This window comes from Pseudophryne corroboree, chromosome 2 (genome assembly GCF_028390025.1).
Source record: "Pseudophryne corroboree isolate aPseCor3 chromosome 2, aPseCor3.hap2, whole genome shotgun sequence".
Classification (NCBI taxonomy): domain Eukaryota; kingdom Metazoa; phylum Chordata; class Amphibia; order Anura; family Myobatrachidae; genus Pseudophryne; species Pseudophryne corroboree.
This window is the reverse complement of record NC_086445.1, coordinates 397,940,474-397,961,008: the sequence shown is the minus strand read 5'-3', so window position 1 is coordinate 397,961,008 and position 20,535 is coordinate 397,940,474.

The window sequence follows — 20,535 nt, the reverse complement described above, 5'->3', positions numbered from 1 at the left end:
GGCATGGAGTATAACAGGCAGCCGCTGAGGAGACGACTGGACCAACCAAACGGTCCGGCTTCCCGGCATGCCAATCCGCCCCTGATCACAGGGCATCACTGAGAAAAGCAGCCCTTTGCACAGCTTTCTCTGCTCCCCGGCTGGACCAGGATCCGATGATCAGCTATGTGTTTCCGGTGGGGAAAAAAATTATAAAAAACAAACAAAACATACTTACCAGTCCCAGGGATCGGTGCTATGATGAGTGCTGTTAGGCACCAGGTCCTCCATGTGCTGCACTGTAAAGCTGCAGCTCACTTAACAGAACCGGAGGTCACAGCACAGAAGCAGGATCCGATGCCTGTTAGCCTCCTGGAAGCAGCGGACGCCGGATCTTGGGACTGGTAAGTATAAATCCCTGTGGGGGAGGGCTGTGTGTGGAGCAGGGGTAGTCAGGATGGGGGATGGGGGGGATCTAGGATCATACTTGCCTACTCTCCCGGAATGGGCGGGAGGCTCCCGAAAATCGGGTGACCCTCCCGGCCCCCCCGGAAAAGCAGGCAAGTCTCCCAATTCCTGCACTCACCCCTGCCCAGCCGCCCACTTAGTGAGTAAAGTGGGCGGTCCGGGCAGTCGATGACGTGATTCTTGTTGAATCGCATCATCATAGCCACGCCCCCTACAGTATAAAGCCTGTAATAGCGGCATAATGTGGTGGGGGCGTGGCTTAAGTGACGCGATACCTCAGCCACACCCCACCCCGCCTCTGTCACGCCCCATCCTGCCTCTGCTCCGCCCCCTCTCCTCATCACTACCCGCCCCCACCCCCTGCTGTTCCGACCTGGCTGCTCTCTCCCTGAGAGAGTAGCTGAAAAGTCGGTAAGCATGTCTAGGATGTGTCAGTAGCGACGGACGGTGGCTCATGCACAGCAGGACATCTGGGTATACCCCAATAATGCTGCTGAGAGGCATCGCAGGGACAGAGCTTTCTTGCAAGCTCTGTCCCTGCATGCGATAATTGAAACATCCATGCAATGTACTCAATTATCGCATTGCGAGTTTGCCCGATATTATCACCTGTCACCTGCATCATCAGATGCCGATGGTGATAAATCGGCCCTTAGTGTTTTCAGCATGCCTACATTAGGTGGGCTGTGGACCCTACATTCAGATATCGAAAAAACTGTATACCTGCAATTCCACTGAAATGGGACTGTTGATGGTTACTAACCATCAGCTTCTGATGTACATCCCTACTTTAATGTGGTTAAACTATTTTTATAGAGGTTGAGTCCAGGGCCGTCTTAACAGCAGTATAGGACCCTGGGAGAAGCAAAGCACTGGGGCCCCTACCCATTCTTTAGCGGCAGCTTTAATATCCCGTGGGTGGTAGGGGTTGTTCTATCTACCGCTCAGCATGTAGGACCTGGAGCAGTAATTTCTGCTAATTACTCTTTTACCGCACAGATGGTGGAAGATGGGGTGGGAGGGAGAACACTAAACTGTTGAAGGAGCATTGGGCTGAATGAAGGGGGCCCCGGTACATGACTTCCAGGGTGGTAGGGGGTGTTTAATATGCAGGGGAAGAATGGATAGTGGAGTGGGTTTAATATTTATAATTTTCCGGTGGGAGGGCAGATTTGACTGCAGATATCTCTAATTCCTGGAAATAGATTTCTTAGCTTTCAATTGGACATAAAACTAGAGGGTCCCACCTTTCAGGGGATACTGGGGATTTGGGGATCAGAGTTCAGAAGCCGGAGCAATCCACCAACGAAAATATAAAACTGCATTCCAGGCATGTGGAGCTGGAGCAGAGACCAGCTGCTGGAAGGCTGATATCTCTGGTTCTGGGCATAGTAGACAAGCTGCCAGTGTCCACTGAAAGGGGAGAGTCCCAGCTTTTGTAGTTTACCTGTAGAAAAACTCTAAGACAGAACCCAAGGTATCAGTCTGGGAAGAGCAATTAACAGGCTTGGATGGGAACCACTGCTTTGAAGTCGGATATCTCCCGTTCCCCATGGGCGATTTTCATAAAACCTGGTACCTCTGGAAAAAGGGGACCCTTAGCTATCAGCCTAGGGCCTTTATACACCTGGGGCCCTTGGGCAACTGCCAATAGAGCCCATATGTAAAGACGGCCCTGGTTTAGTCTCCTATATCCAAAATTCCGAAATACGTAAATTTTACGACATACAGAATTTTTTCAGCACAACTGAGATAGTGACAACCTTGCTTTTTGATGGTTCAATGTAAACAAACGTTGTTTAATGACAAAATTATTGTAAGTACTGTATAAAATAATTTTCAGCCTGTGTGTATAAGATATACTGTATATGAAACAAATGCATCAAGTGTTTAAACGTGGATGCCATCCCCAAGATATCTCACTATGGTATGCACATATTCCAAAGTAGGGAAATATCGATAACCAAAATACTTGGTCGCCAGCATTTTGGAAATGTGAGACTCAACCTGTATCAATGTATATGTGATAGCCGGGCAGCGGCCGGGCCATCAGTCATTTTTAAAAGTATTGCACACCAGGCCGTCTCATCACATAAGCAAGCAGTTTATTCACAGTTCAGACAGGGTTATCACGACAGTAACATTTAACTTCTTTTTCTTCTCTCCAGCACAATATTCATTTGGGTTACATCAGGTTACATCTTCTTTCATTTGCTTCACTGGCAATAACAGCATTTACAGTGATGTGGCAGCATTACAGTACAGTACATACCAGCGCAGTCTCTGGGAATCAGTAGTGCGGCTTCCGCAAACTGAGATTCATTTCAGTGTGCTCTCCCCCATTCGTTAGGGGCTCTATCTAAACGGGATCTCTCATGGACACGTTACTGGGGGCCTTCCGCCACACGTGATTTCCTATCACTCACCCAGCTCGTCCTCTCCCGCAGACTCACACCTCCCGTCCTGCTTCTGGGGTACCCCTGAAGGTGAGGACCCCCTTTATTTCTTCCACTGATTGCTCATGCTGTAGCTGCTCTCACACTGCAAATCTGGATATCTCTTGCTCTTCCTAGCAGCACCTACATGCTGTTCCATAATGCCAGGGACTGTGGAGTTATAGATGCTTGTTCCACAGTCCCCATACTGCGTTTCTCCTGGACACTAGCCTGTGCCCTCCATCTCAGTCCTCAGCTCACACTGAACCGTCCTGAGCTTTGTTCCTTTTGCTAAAATCCCCCTGCACTTCCTGTCCTAACCCCCTAGATGTGGCAGGGTCTGCTAGAACTGGTTTTGGGGCCATAAAACTCCCCCACTTACTGATAAGAATTAAATGGCTTTTGGAACTTTCCAATATCTCTTGTCTCCTAACATTCCAGTATGCCACATACACCCCTGCTAAAATCTTGCGTGTCCCCACGCAATATACCTATGAGCTTGCAAAAAGTCTAGCAAGGAACAGTCTCTTACTGTATACTCTACAGCAAGGTCAAAACATAACACACAATAAATAAGCATAATTGCAGTATACATCACATACAGTATAACAATCACATGAGCAGAAAAACATAGCATGCAAACACACAATATAACAATCACATGAGCAGAAAAACATGGCATGCAAAACATCACATGAAATACAAATCACATATACTGCTGCCTTTTTCCTGTGAATTACAGTCCTGGGTCACAGATGATCATGAATGTTCCAACATCTTCTGGCAATTTTGCCAAACACTTAGAACCTGCCCATGCCAGCCCTTTCTTCCCCAGTTCGCTGGGTCAGAAGAGGTAGGTGGCTTTCATGGGCCCCTCCCAATAAAGTTTTCCCCAAATTGTCAAATAAATCTTCGGTACCGATCCTGTTCGTGGACGCCAAATTGTTATAGCCGGGCAGCGGCCGGTCCATCAGTCATTTTAAAAAGATTGTACGCCAGGCCCTTTCATCACATAAGCAAGCAGTTTATTCACAGTTCAGACAGGGTTATCACGACAGTAACATTTAACTTCTTTTTCTTCTCTCCAGCACAATATTCATATGGGTTCCATCAGGTTACATCTCCTTTCATCTGCTTCACTGGCAATAACAGCATTAACAGTGATGTGACAGCATTACAGTACAGTACATACCAGCGCAGTCTCTGGGAATCAGTAGTGCGGCTTCCGCAAACTGAGATTCATTTCAGTGTGCTCTCCCCCATTCGCTAGGGGCTCTATCTAAACGGGATCTCTCATGGACACGTTACTGGGGGCCTTCCGCCAAACGTGATTTCCTATCACTCACCCAGCTCGTCCTCTCCTGCAGACTCACACCTCCCATCCTGCTTCTTGGGTACCCCTGAAGGTGAGGATCCCCTTTATTTCTTCCACTGATTGTTCATGCTGTAGCTGCTCTCACACTGCAAATCTGGATATCTCTTGCTCTTCCTAGCAGCACCTACATGCTGTTCCATAATGCCAGGGACTGTGGACTTATAGATGCTTGTTCCACAGTCCCCATACTGCGTTTCTCCTGGACACTAGCCTGTGCCCTCCATCTCTGTCCTCAGCTCACACTGCACTGTCCTGAGCTTTGTTCCTTTTGCTAAAATCCACATGCACTTCCTGTCCTAACCCCCTAGATGTGGCAGGGTCTGCTAGAACTGGTTTTGGGGCCATAAAACTCCCCCACTCACTGATAAGAATTAAATGGCTTTTGGATCTTTCCAATATCTCTTGTCTCCTAACATTCCAGTATGCCACATATATACACTGCTCAAAAAAATAAAGGGAACACTTAAACAACACAATGTAACTCTAAGTCAATCACACTTCTGTGAAATCAAACTGTCCACTTAGGAAGCAACACTGATTGACAATCAATTTCAGATGCTGTTGTGCAAATGGACTAGACAACAGGTGGAAATTATAGGCAATTAGCAAGACACCCCCAATAAAGGATTTGTTCTGCGGGTGGTGACCACAGACCACTTCTCAGCTCCTATGCTTTCTGGTTGATGTCTTGGTCACTTTTGAAAGCTGGCAGTGCTTTCACTCTAGTGGTAGCATGAGAGGGAGTCTACAACTCACACAAGTGGCTCAGGTAGTGCAGCTCATCCAGGATGGCACATCAATGCGAGCTGTGGCAAGAAGTTTGCTGTGTCTGTCAGCGTAGTGTCCAGAGCATGGAGGCGCTACCAGGAGACAGGCCAGTACATCAGGAGACGTGGAGGAGGCCGTAGGAGGGCAACAACCCAGCAGCAGGACCGCTACCTCCGCCTTTGTGCAAGGGGGAACAGGAGGAGCACTGCCAGAACCCTGCAAAATGACCTCCAGCAAGCCACAAATGTGCATGTGTCTACTCAAATGATCAGAAACAGACTCCATGAGGGTGGTATGAGGGCCCAATGTCCACAGGTGGGGGTTGTGCTTACAGCCCAACACCGTGCAGGACGTTTGGCATTTGACAGAGAACACCAAGATTGGCAAATTCGCCACTGGTGCCCTGTGCTCTTCACAGATGAAAGCAGGTTCTCACTGAGCACATGTGACAGACGTGACAGAGTCTGGAGACGCCAAGGAGAACGATCTGCTGCCTGCAACATCCTCCAGCATGACTGGTTTGGCAGTGGGTCAGTAATGGTGTGGGGTGGCATTTCTTTGGGGGTCCGCACAGTCCTCCATGTGCTCGCCAGAGGTAGTCTGACTGCCATTAGGTACCGAGGTTAGATCCTCAGATCCCTTGTGAGACCATATGCTGGTGCGGTTGGCCCTGGGTTCCTCCTAATGCAAGGCAATGCTAGACCTCATGTGGCTGGAGTGTGTCAGCAGTTCCTGCAAGATGGAGGCATTGATGCTATGGACTGGCCCGCCCATTCCCCAGACCTGAATCCAATTGAGCACATCTGGGACATCATGTCTCGCTCTATCCACCAACGCCACGTTGCACCACAGACTGTCCAGGAGTTGGCGGATGCTTTCGTCCAGGTCTGGGAGGAGATCCCTCAGGAGACCATCCGCCACCTCATCAGGAGCATGCCCAGGCATTGTAGGGAGGTCATACAGGCACGTGTAGGCCACACACAATACTGAGCCTCATTTTGACTTGTTTTAAGGACATTACATCAAAGTTGGATCAGCCTGTAGTGTGTTTTTCCACTTTAATTTTGAATGTGACTCCAAATCCAGACCTCCATGGGTTAATAAATTTGATTTCCATTGATAATTTGTGTGTTATTTTGTTGTCAGCACATTCAACTATGTAAAGAACAAAGTATTTAATAAGGATATTTCATTCATTCAGATCTAGGATGTGTTATTTTAGTGTTCCCTTTATTTTTTTGAGCAGTGTATGTATATATATATATATATATATACACATACACATATATATATATATATATATATATATATGTACATATATATATATATATATATATACATATATACATACATACACAAACTTAACCTATTCGCATACGTTTGGTAAATGATTAGTGGGTGCAAGTCCAATCAAATTTGATAATCACATAAACTTTAACAACGAAAAGAGGCAAAGTATAGGGGATAGCACACCATTCAACAATAAAAATTTCTTTTTAATTCATCCAAAAGTTAAAATCCATGATATATTGTGGCCAAAACATTGGACATATCAAAAAATAATTTCCACAAACTGCAGTTATAGACATGGGATACAATATAGGCACCCATCCATATGTTTCTGTATTGTCAGAACAGAACCGTTGTCGGTGCAACATGCACCTTCATCCTGGACTGCCTAACTGCATTCTGCCAATGTTGGACATATATACCAAACAAAACACATGAAGCAAATACAGAACACCTGTTAACATTTAAACAATGAAAAACGAGATTTATGGTAAGAACTTCCCATTGTTAAATCTCTTTCTGCAAGGTACACTGGGTTCCACAGGGAATAACATCGGGGTGTAGAGTAGGATCTTGATCCAAGGCACCAACAGGCTAAAAGCTTTGACTGCTCCCAGGATGCATAGCACCGCCCCCTCTATAACCCCACCTCCGTGCACAGGAGCTCAGTTTTGTTAACCAGTCCAATGCAGTACCAGGTAAAAGAGACGACAACCGTTAGTAGCCACGTACACTACATTCTCATGACAGGAGAAGATATCAGCGGCTAATGCCATACAAACCCAAAGAAGCTAAGTGTGTCAGGATGGGCGCCCTGTGGAACCCAGTGTACCTCGCAGAAAGAGATTTAACAGCAGTAAGTTCTTACCATAAATCTCGTTTTCTGCAGCGGGGTACACTGGGTTCCACAGGGAATAATATCAGGGATGTCCTAAAGCAGTTCCTCAAGGGAGGGGACGCACTGTAGCGGGCACAAGAACCCGGCGTCCAAAGGAAGCATCCTGGGAGGCGGATGTATCGAAGGCATAGAACCATATGAACGTGTTCACTGAGGACCACGTAGCCGCCTTGCACATTTATTCAAGGGTCGCACCACGGCGGGCCGCCCAAGAAGGTCCAACAGACCGAGTAGAATGGGCCTTGATAGTAGCAGGAACTGGACGACCAGCCTGTACATAAGCATGTGCAGTCACCATTCTAATCCATCTGGCCAGGGTCTTGTGAGCAGGCCAGCCACGTTTGTGAAAACCAAACAGTACAAAGAGAGAATCAGACTTCCTAATCGGAGCTGTCCTCTTCACATAGATACGGAAAGCCTGTACCACATCCAAAGACCGCTCTCTGGAAGACAATTCAGGAGAGACAAAGGCCGTAACCACAATCTCCTGATTAAGGTGGAAAGAAGACACCACCTTAAGTAGGTACCCGGGACGTGTCCTAAGAACCGCCCGGTCACGGTGAAAAATCAGACAGGACCTTCAAGACAAGGCACCCAAATCCGACACCCGTCTAGCAGAGACAATAGCCAGTAGAAACACTACCTTAAGAGAAAGCCACTTAAGGTCTGCTGATTCAAGAGGCTCAAATGGAGACCATTGTAATGCCTCCAGAACCACCGACAAATCTCAAGGAGCCACAGGCGCGACGTAAGAAGGTTGAATCCGTAACACACCCTGAGTGAATGTATGAACATCAGGTAGAGTCGCAATTTTTCTCTGAAACCAAACCGACAAGGCAGAAATATGAACCTTGATGGATGCCAGACGAAGGCCCAAGTACAGGCCCTTTTGCAGAAAGGCCAAAAGTTTGGCCGTACTAAACTTGTAAGCGTCATGATTGTTAGATGCGCACCAAGAAAAGTACGAATTCCAGACCCTATGACAAATCCAGGCAGAAGCCGGTTTCCAGACCTTCAACATAGTTTGAATGACCACCTCCGAAAAACCTTTGGCCCTCAGGACCGAAGCTTCAAGAGCCACGCCGTCAAAGCCAACCGGGCCAAATCCTGATAAACACAAGGGCCCTGAATGAGGAGATCTGGGCACTGCGGAAGTAGAAGGGGACGCTTTATCGCGAGACCCTGAAGGTCTGAGAACTAATGCCGTCTGGGCCACGCTGGGGCAATCAGAAGCAGGAGTCTTGCTTGAACCTCCTTATTACTCTGGGCAGAAGTGACACCGGAGGGAACACGTAGGGCAGCCGAAAGTTCCATGGAATTTCCAGTGCGTCCACGAACGCCGCTTGAGGATCCCTTGTTCTTGCTCTGAAGACCGGAACCTTGTGATTGTGTCGAGACGCCATCAGGTCCACATCTGGCAGGCCCCACTTGTCCACTAGGAGTTGAAATACTTCTAGATGGAGGCTCCACTCTCCGGCGTGTACGTCCTGATGACTGAGGAAGTCCGCTTCCCAGTTTAGGACTCCCGGAATGAACACTGCCGATATGGCCGGTAGAAGGCGTTCCACCCACTGAAGAATCCTTGATACTTCCCTTATTGCCATGCGGCTTTGAGTGCCACCTTGATGAGTTATGTACGCCACTGTAGAAGTCACGCAGCAGCTATATATGCACACACACACACACACACACACACACACACACACAGTAACATGCACAATGCAGAAATTATGAAATGCAATAAAACTGCACTGGAATAGCAGTACAAAGTAATGCTAAGTACAGCTATACAATCAATAGATATATCAATGCACAGTAAATACTGGATGTATATCACAGGGTACTTGTACTACATAACCCTGAAGTAATGCACTGTTTCTTAACTAACACTGTCATCAGACATGTAGAATACTTAAGTGTCCTGTAAAATGCAGAGCGCTGACATGCAGGCGGCTTTACAGAGGAGGATTTGCCCAAGCAGTCTCAGTATCAGCTCAGCATGTGAAAATGATGCCCAAACGCTGACAGGGAGTGAGGGGGAGAGAGAGATGCAGCTCCAGGGCGGGAACATTTACTCTAATGGCACCCTGGGGCTGGAGGAGGAGCTACAGGTCAAATCCTTTTCCCCTTGCTGGACATATAACAAACAGTTTTTGCCAAAACCGACCTGTGCCCTTGCCCTGGTGGTCTAGTGGGGTCCCTGTACTGCCACAGTGTCCACGCCAGCGCGCGCAGCCCGCCTCCCACCAGACGCGCCGGATCGCAATTTCTAGCGGGTCCCGGCCATGCGATCCTGGAGACTGCGGTGGTGTGTGTGCCTATATGTTGAAACTGGAGCCTCCGCTGTAGGTACCCGGCAACCAGTGCTTGGGAGTATACAGCTCCGCTGGGGGAGGTGATGGAGCTGCAGCAGGAGATGCCTGACTGACATCTAACACTCACAGTGTCATACCCTCCAACTGTACCTTTTTAATAGGTACAGTACCTTTTTTTCATGGTCTGTACCGATTTTTGCCTCTCCAAACTTCCATTGAAAGTATAGGAAAAGGGGCGTGGCCACGTCCCCTTTACACGCGACCACGCCCCTTTTCGGATTTGTACCGATTTTTCTGTGTAAAATGTTGGAGGGTATGCAGTGTCTCTGCTGCAGCTCTTAAAGTCTTCAATTTTCACTTAAAAAAGCTCTTCTGAGCAGTGGCAAACGCAGGATTTTCATGGGGGGGTTTCCGTACGTGTGTGTGTGTGTGTGTGTGTGTGTGTGTGTGTGTGTGTGTGTGTGCTCGTAATTGAGTAGCCAGCACACTGCACAAGCTGTGTGTGTGTGTGTGTGTGTGTGTGTGTGTATATATATATATATATATATATATATAGTAAAGGGAGGAACTGCTGCTGCTGCGTCCGCGTCACTTCCGGTGACGTCAGCTGGCTTCCGCTCCGGTTGCCTTGGCAACGCGTCCCGGAGTCGTGGCAACGCGTTAAGGTGCCTGGCAGCCTAAGTGGAGCTGCTGAGTGATCTCCCCGACCCTCCAAGCGGCGATCTGTCAATAGACACATAATGGGAGTTCACAGTGTGTACATGGCACAAAGTACTGTATATATGGCACAGGATAGTAGAACTCATACATGAACGAGTAACACACAAATATGCTCGCTCAATCTATTGGTATACCTAAGGCAACTCGATACAAGTGCCTCATATAATGAAATGTGCCGAAAGAGATGAAGGAAGGGTAGAAAAAGAGAGAGAAAGGAAAGGAAAACACACAATATGACCAACTTTCAGCCCCATATAACTCGGCATGCAGATGTGATCAATAACGGAATGTCACTTTCGGGCCAAAGTATTACAATCCTCTATAACAGAGGATACCTAATTTCATGTGCAGCAATGTAGATTAATGTCCTCCGAACACATTCTAATTCAGACGTTCGTTCATTCCATGAGGGGATACTGTGTTAAGGACGTGGATCCATCTACTTTCCATTTTAAGTAACTGTCCATCGCGATCACCCCCACGTGTAGAAGTGGGGATGTGGTCAATGAGAATATGTTTCAACTGGGACAATGAGTGTCCCTCTGCAAGAAAGTGACGTGCCACCGGTTGGTCTGCCACCTGAGATTTAAGTGCTTTATTTATTGTTGAGCGGTGCAGCGCCATGCGTTCTCGGACAGTACGGGTGGTCTTCCCCACGTAGTACATATTACAGGGGCAGATGATAATGTACACCACATGCGTGGATAAGCAGGACAATACATGTTTAATCTTAAAGCTCCGATCCTTATGTGGGTGTTTAAATGAACTACCAGTAATCATGTGAGTGCACGTGGTGCACTTAGGGCACTTGTAACAACCTGCTGGTTTTGTCATAAAATGGGGTTGTACTTGCGTTTGCTTAAAGCCCGTAATGTCCGTGTGGACCACCATGTCTCTAATATTTTTGCCCCTAGTGAAGCAAGCCATGGGGCGCTTTTGTCTGAAGCATGATGTTTCTTTATCCGTTGCTACTATGGGCCACAATGCCCGGCTTGCTCTTTGAACAACTTGGCTAGAGGTAGTGAAGGCCATTTTCCACGGAATTACTGCTTCATTAGTTTGTGTTCTAGGGCGTAGTAGCTCGTTGCGACTCATGGCTAGCACCTCGTCCTTTTGTTTTTTCAGGAGGTTCCAACTGTATCCTCTGGATAGAAACCTATCAATTGTGGCATCAATGCCTTTAACTGCAGTGACAGGATCGTCCGCAATTCTTGCTACCCGCACCATCTGTGATTTGGGCAAGCCCTGTTTAAGTGATTTGGGATGATGGCTTGATGCAAGCAATAGCGTGTTTCTGTCAGTGGGCTTGGAATATACCTCAGTGTGTATCTGACCAGATTCAAGCGTCACTAATACGTCTAAGTAATGGATGGCAGAGTGGCTATATTGGTGGGTGACTTTTATGGTCGAGTCACGATGATTGATATCCTTAATCATGGTGTCCAGCAGCTCCTCACTCCCCGTCCAAATGATGAACAGGTCATCAATATAACGCATGTAGGTGATGATATGTCTCAACAGATCGATGACTTAGATATTGATCTATTTATGCAATTATTGGAATTAACCCTGACTCGTAACTATTTTATTTATAATGGACGGTTCTACAGACAACTATCTGGTTGTGCTATGGGAAGTCACGTGGCACCCAGCTACGCAAACATCTTTATGTTTCAGGAAGAGTCCCAAATGTTTTTCAACAACCACGAGTATAAGCGACATATCATCACCTACATGCATTATATTGATGACCTGTTCATCATTTGGACGGGGAGTGAGGAGCTGCTGGACACCATGATTAAGGATATCAATCATCGTGACTCGACCATAAAAGTCACCCACCAATATAGCCACTCTGCCATCCATTACTTAGACGTATTAGTGACGCTTGAATCTGGTCAGATACACACTGAGGTATATTCCAAGCCCACTGACAGAAACACGCTATTGCTTGCATCAAGCCATCATCCCAAATCACTTAAACAGGGCTTGCCCAAATCACAGATGATGCGGGTAGCAAGAATTGCGGACGATCCTGTCACTGCAGTTAAAGGCATTGATGCCACAATTGATAGGTTTCTATCCAGAGGATACAGTTGGAACCTCCTGAAAAAAACAAAAGGACGAGGTGCTAGCCATGAGTCGCAACGAGCTACTACGCCCTAGAACACGAACTAATGAAGCGGTCATTCCGTGGAAAATGGCCTTCACTACCTCTAGCCAAGTTGTTCAAAGAGCAAGCCGGGCATTGTGGCCCATAGTAGCAACGGATAAAGAAACATCATGCTTCAGACAAAAGCGCCCCATGGCTTGCTTCACTAGGGGCAAAAATATTAGAGACATGGTGGTCCAATCGGACATTACGGGCTTTAAGCAAACGCAAGTACAACCCCATTTTATGACAAAACCAGCAGGTTGTTACAAGTGCCCTAAGTGCACCACGTGCACTCACATGATTACTGGTAGTTCATTTAAACACCCACATAAGGATCGGAACTTTAAGATTAAACATGTATTGTCCTGCTTATCCACGCATGTGGTGTACATTATCATCTGCCCCTGTAATATGTACTACGTGGGGAAGACCACCCGTACTGTCCGAGAACGCATGGCGCTGCACCGCTCATCAATAAATAAAGCACTTAAATCTCAGGTGGCAGACCAACCGGTGGCACGTCACTTTCTTGCAGAGGGACACTCATTGTCCCAGTTGAAACATATTCTCATTGACCACATCCCCACTTCTATACGTGGGGGTGATCGCGATGGACAGTTACTTAAAATGGAAAGTAGATGGATCCACGTCCTTAACACAGTATCCCCTCATGGAATGAACGAACGTCTGAATTGGAATGTGTTCGGAGGACATTAATCTACATTGCTGCACATGAAATTAGGTATCCTCTGTTATAGAGGATTGTAATACTTTGGCCCGAAAGTGACATTCCGTTATTGATCACATCTGCATGCCGAGTTATATGGGGCTGAAAGTTGGTCATATTGTGTGTTTTCCTTTCCTTTCTCTCTCTTTTTCTACCCTTCCTTCATCTCTTTCGGCACATTTCATTATATGAGGCACTTGTATCGAGTTGCCTTAAGTATACCAATAGATTGAGCGAGCATATTTGTGTGTTACTCGTTCATGTATGAGTTCTACTATCCTGTGCCATATATACAGTACTTTGTGCCATGTACACACTGTGAACTCCCATTATGTGTCTATTGACAGATCGCCGCTTGGAGGGCCGGGGAGATCACTCAGCAGCTCCACTTAGGCTGCCAGGCACCTTAACGCGTTGCCACGACTCCGGGACGCGTTGCCAAGGCAACCGGAGCGGAAGCCAGCTGACGTCACCGGAAGTGACGCGGACGCAGCAGCAGCGGCGGGCGGAAGCGGACGCCGGCCCCGGCTCTCCAGACGGCGTGATGGCTGGGCACCTATTTAGGTAAGAAATTCATGTATGTTTGTTATGTTAGCTATCTCTATTTAGAACAGAACTTTATGCCTGCCTTGAAAACGGTGCTTGGAGCACCGAAACGTCGGCCTTGTATAGGCATCCTGTAACTTTTAAAATGCTTCAGTAAAAATTCTACACCTTTTGATTGGAGTGCCGCAGTTCCTTCCTTTACTATTCATCATTTTCAACTGAAGGCACCCACAATTCACTGTTCCAGCACAGGAGTGACGGTTCGTACTGCCATTATATATATATATATATATATATATATATATATAAACGAAAGGGATGGGGGTAGCGACCAATGGTGTCTATAAATAATTACAAGATACTTAAAAAAATATAAACATTTATTGTTAACAAAACTTTTTCTAAAAATGGGATAAAAAGCAAATACACATTCATATAAAAATAATAAAGTGCAAAAGTATTAAAGTGCTTATCTGAGTCAGAGGTCAATTGGATGACCAACGCGTTTCGTCACACAGACTTCACACACACTGTACATACACACATACATAGTATACATGCACACAGCATACATACATACATACATACATACACGCACAGTATACATGCACACAGCACACACACACACACACACACACACACACAGTACACATGCACACCCAGTACGCATGCATACAGCATATATACATACACACAGCATACATAGTTACACACTATACATGCACACAGCATACTGCACATACACACACAGTATACATGAACACACAGTACACATTCATACAGCATATATACATACACACACACACACACACACACACACACACACACTATATGTGCACACAGCAAATATACATAGTTACACACACACACTATACATGTACTTAGCATACATACATTAATACACACACACTATACATTTACATAGCAATACATACACCCATTAACATTAAACAGAACCCCCTCCTCACCTTACACTACTCTCAAACTACAGTGGGAGCCAAAGACAGCAGACACCGCCTCACGTAGCTCTGTCTCATGGCCCCTTGAACTGCCTGAGAGGAGCTGCGCGCTTCCGCTGCAGCTCCCCCTACAGGCAGCCAGCAGCAGCAGCCAGGTTCTCACTGTCACTCGGACAGTGTAAGGAGGAGGGAGCTGCTGCATAAGCTTCTACTCATTTAAAAAAAAACGGACGGCAGCGCCGATGGATCGGACACCAAGGGGGTGTTTCTAGGTACTCAGAAACCCCCCCTGCGTGCGCGTATGCTGAGGGCTACTTGGAGCAGCCCTGCCTGTTGTCTGCCTGCACTGCAGGCACCAACTACAAAACTGCGCTCCTGTGCACGGAGGCAGGGTTATAGAGGAGGCAGCGCTATGCATCCTGGGAACAGTCAAAGCTTTTAGCCTGTTGGTGCCTTGGATCAAGATCCTACTCTACACCCCAATGTTATTCTCTGTGGAACCCAGTGTACCCCGCTGCAGAAAAATGGATATACCATATATGGAGTTCCGTTTGCCACATAGAAAACCTGGACAGCTTGAGACATGCATGCCTATATTATTTCTTAAACTTCCAGACTGGATCTACACCAGAAGATGGATCAGGCTGGGTTTGTTCAGCTCTTACAGCATCCCCCATCGCCACAGAGACGCGGAACGTCGTCATGTCGCTACCGGCCCGCCATCCGATGATCGGAAGTGAGGCGATCCACCAACCATGCCAACCAGCATGGTGTTTCATCGCTTATCAGAGATATACAGAGGGGCCAATGCTTGACACCGGAAGTGACGTATTTGCCAATCGATGCGTCTTTTTGCCAACCACTATCACAATTTTAACCAGACTGACTTCTTAACAACAGCAGCGCATTGCAGGCTTATTAAGTCAATATAAATGCATACAAATCAAATCAAGCTGGTTTCCAGTGGCAACAGGATTACACACAAACATAACACATATAGATACATAAAATAAAATGTAAATATAAACAATAATAACACTCGTTAAGATAAACACTGATCGAGGAGATCTTCAGGTTAACAAGACAATAAATCTCATATGTTCCTCCTCAATATTTAAGACCTAAAAAACACAAACAGGAGAATGATTATCTTCAACATGGGTAACATTACCATTCAACATGTAGGTTATTACAAAAAATAAGAATTTACTCACCGATAATTCTATTTCTCGTAGTCCGTAGTGGATGCTGGGGACTCCGTAAGGACCATGGGGAATAGCGGGCTCCGCAGGAGACTGGGCACAACTAAGAAAGAAATAGGACTACCTGGTGTGCACTGGCTCCTCCCTCTATGCCCCTCCTCCAGACCTCAGTTAGGAAACTGTGCCCGGAAGAGCTGACACAATAAGGAAGGATTTGCAATCCCGGGTAAGACTCATACCAGCCACACCAATCACACCGTACAACTCGTGATACAATATCCAGTTAACAGTATGAATAACAACTGAGCCTCACGAACAGATGGCTCATAACAATAACCCTTTTAGTTACGCAATAACTATATACAAGTTTTGCAGACAATCCGCACTTGGGATGGGCGCCCAGCATCCACTACGGACTACGAGAAATAGAATTACCGGTGAGTAAATTCTTATTTTCTCTGACGTCCTAGTGGATGCTGGGGACTCCGTAAGGACCATGGGGATTATACCAAAGCTCCCAAACGGGCGGGAGAGTGCGGATGACTCTGCAGCACCGAATGAGCAAACTCAAGGTCCTCCTCAGCCAGGGTATCAAACTTGTAGAACTTTGCAAATGTGTTTGAACCCGACCAAGTAGCCGCTCGGCAAAGTTGTAAAGCCGAGACCCCTCGGGCAGCTGCCCAAGAAGAGCCCACTTTCCTCGTGGAATGGGCTTTTACAGATTTAGGATGCGGCAGTCCAGCCGCAGAATGTGCAAGTTGAATCGTACTACAGATCCAGCGAGCAATAGTCTGCTTAGAAGCAGGAGCACCCAGATTGTTGGGTGCATACAGGATAAATAGCGAGTCAGTTTTCCTGACTCCAGCCGTCCTGGAAACATATATTTTCAGGGCCCGGACTACGTCCAGTAACTTGGAATCCTCCAAGTCCCGAGTAGCCACAGGCACCACAATAGGTTGGTTTACATGGAAAGCTGAAACCACCTTAGGAAGAAATTGGGGACGAGTCCTCAATTCCGCCCTATCCATATGGAAAATCAGATAAGGGCTTGCCTTTTACATGACAAAGCCGCCAATTCTGACACACGCCTGGCCGAAGCCAAGGCCAACAGCATGACCACTTTCCACGTGAGATATTTAAGTTCCACGGTTTTAAGTGGCTCAAACCAATGCGACTTTAGGAAATCCAACACCACGTTGAAATCCCAAGGTGCCACTGGAGGCACAAAAGGGGGCACGCAGCACTCCTTTAACAAATGTCTGAACTTCAGGCAGTGAAGCCAGTTCTTTTTGGAAGAAAATCGACAGAGCCGAAATCTGGACCTTAATGGAACCCAATTTGAGGCCCATAGTCACCCCTGACTGTAGGAAGTGCAGAAATCGACCCTGCGGTCACCTCCTTCCTAGCTTTAATCAGCGTAGGGATGACTTCCTCCGGAATGCCCTTTTCCTTCAGGATCCGGCGTTCAACCGCCATGCCGTCAAACGCAGTCGCGGTAAGTCTTGGAACAGACAGGGCCCCTGCTGCAGCAGGTCCTGTCTCAGCAGCAGAGGCCATGGTTCCTCTGATATCATATCTTGAAGTTCTGGGTACCAAGCTCTTCTTGGCCAATCCGGAACAATGATTATAGTTCTTACTCCTCTCCTTCTTATTATCCTTAGTACCTTGGGTATGAGAGGAAGAGGAGGGAACACATAAACCGACTGGTACACCCACGGTGTCACTAAAGCGTCCACAGCTATCGCCTGAGGGTCCCTTGACCTGGCGCAATATCTTTTTAGCTTTTTGTTGAGGCGGGACGCCATCATGTCCACCTGTGGCCTTTCCCACCGGTGTACAATCATCTGGAAGACTTCTGGATGAAGTCCCCACTCTCCCGGGTGGAGGTCGTGTCTGCTGAGAAAGTCTGCTTCCCAGTTGTCCACTCCGGGAATGAACACTGCTGACAGTGCTAACACATGATTTTCCGCCCATCGGAGAATCCTTGTGGCTTCTGCCATCGCCATCCTGCTTCTTGTGCCGCCCTGTCGGTTTACATGGGCGACCGCCGTGATGTTGTCTGACTGGATCAGCACCGGCTGGTGTTGAAGCAGGGGTCTTGCCTGACTTAGGGCATTGTAAATGGCCCTTAGTTCCAAAATATTTATGTGTAGGGAAGTCTCCTGACTCGACCATTGTCCCTGGAAGTTTCTTCCCTGTGTGACTGCCCCCCAACCTCGAAGGCTGGCATCCGTGGTCACCAGGATCCAGTCCTGTATGCCGAATCTGCGGCCCTCTAGAAGATGAGCACTTTGCAGCCACCACAACAGCGACACCCTGGCCCTTGGAGACAGGGTTATCAGCCGATGCATCTGAAGATGCGATCCGGACCACTTGTCCAACAGATCCCACTGAAAGATCCTTGCATGGAACCTTCCGAATGGAATTGCTTCGTAAGAAGCCACCATCTTTCCCAGGACTCGCGTGCAGTGGTGCACCGACACCTGTTTTGGTTTTAGGAGGTCTCTGACTAGAGATGACAACTCCTTGGCCTTCTCCTCCGGGAGGAACACTTTTTTCTGTTCTGTGTCCAGAACCATCCCCAGGAACAGTAGACGCGTTGTAGGAACCAGCTGCGACTTTGGAATATTCAGGATCCAGCCGTGCTGTTGTAGCACTTCCCGAGCTAGTGCTACTCCGATCAACAACTGTTCCCTGGACCTCGCCTTTATAAGGAGATCGTCCAAGTACGGGATAATTAAAACTCCCTTTTTCCGAAGGAGTATCATCATTTCGGCCATTACCTTGGTAAATACCCTCAGTGCCGTGGACAGACCAAACGGCAACGTCTGGAATTGGTAATGACAGTCCTGTACCACAAATCTGAGGTACTCCTGGTGAGGAGGGTAAATGGGGACATGCAGGTAAGCATCCTTGATGTCCAGTGATACCATGTAATCCCCCTCGTCCAGGCTTGCAATCACCGCCCTGAGCGATTCCATCTTGAACTTGAACCTTCTTATATAAGTGTTCAAGGATTTTAAATTGAAAATGGGTCTCACCGAACCGTCCGGTTTCGGTACCACAAACATTGTGGAATAGTAACCCCGTCCCTGTTAAAGGAGGGATACCTTGACTATCACCTGCTGCGAATACAGCTTGTGAATTGCCTCCAGCACTGCCTCCCTGTCCGGGGGAGCTGTCGGCAAGGCAGATTTGAGGAAACGGCGAGGGGGAGACGCTCGAATTCCAGCTTGTACCCCTGAGACACTACTTGTAGAATCCAGGGATCCACCCATGAGCGAACCCACTGGTCGCTGAAGTTCTTGAGACGGGCCCCCACCGTACCTGGCTCCGCCTGTGGAGCCCCAGCGTCATGCGGTGGACTTAGAGGAAGCGGGGGAGGACTTTTGTTCCTGGGAACTGGCTGTATTCTGCAGCTTTTTCCCTCTACCTCTGCCTCTGGGCAGAAAGGACGCGCCTTTAACCCGCTTGCCTTTCTGGGGCCGAAAGGACTGTACCTGATAATACGGTGCTTTCTTTGGCTGTGAGGGAACATGGGGTAAAAATGCTGACTTCCCAGCTGTCGCTGTGGAAACGAGGTCCGAGAGACCATCCCCAAACAACCCCTCACCCTTGTAAGGCAAAACTTCCATGTGCCTTTTAGAATCTGTATCTCCTGTCCACTGCCGAGTCCACAACCCTCTCCTGGCAGAAATGGACATTGCGTTTATTTTAGATGTCAGCCGGCAAATATCCCTCTGTGCATCTCTCATGTATAAGACTGCGTCTTTAATATGCTCTACGGTTAGCAATATAGTGTCCCTGTCTAGGGTATCAATGTTTCTCTGACGTCCTAGTGGATGCTGGGAACTCCGTAAGGACCATGGGGAATAGACGGGCTCCGCAGGAGACTGGGCACTCTAAAAGAAAGATTAGGTACTATCTGGTGTGCACTGGCTCCTCCCACTATGACCCTCCTCCAGACCTCAGTTAGATTTCTGTGCACGGCCGAGCTGGATGCACACTAGGGGCTCTCCTGAGCTCCTAGAAAGAAAGTTTATTTTAGGTTTTTTATTTTACAGTGAGACCTGCTGGCAACAGGCTCACTGCATCGAGGGACTAAGGGGAGAAGAAGCTAACCTACCTGCTTGCAGCTAGCTTGGGCTTCTTAGGCTACTGGACACCATTAGCTCCAGAGGGATCGACCGCATGGAACTGGCCTTGGTGTTCGTTCCCGGAGCCGCGCCGCCGTCCCCCTTACAGAGCCAGAAGCAAGAAGAGGTCCGGAAAATCGGCGGCAGAAGACTTCGGTCTTCACCAAGGTAGCGCACAGCACTGCAGCTGTGCGCCATTGCTCCTCATGCACACTTCACACTCCGGTCCCTGAGGGTGCAGGGCGCTGGGGGGGGGGCGCCCTGAGGGCAATATATGACACCTTGGCTGGCAAATCTACATCATATATAGTCCTAGAGGCTGCCCCTGCCAGTATTCCAGAAAAAGCGTGAGAAAGTCAGTTGAAAAAGGGGCGGGGCTTCTCCCTCAGCACACTGGCGCCATTTTTTCTTCACAGTGCAGCTGGAAGACAGCTCCCCAGGCTCTCCCCTGTAGTTTTCAGGCTCAAAGGGTTAAAAAGAGGGGGGGGGGGGCACAAAATTTAGGCGCAATATTGTATATACAAGCAGCTATTGGGAAAAATTCACTCAATATAGTGTTAAT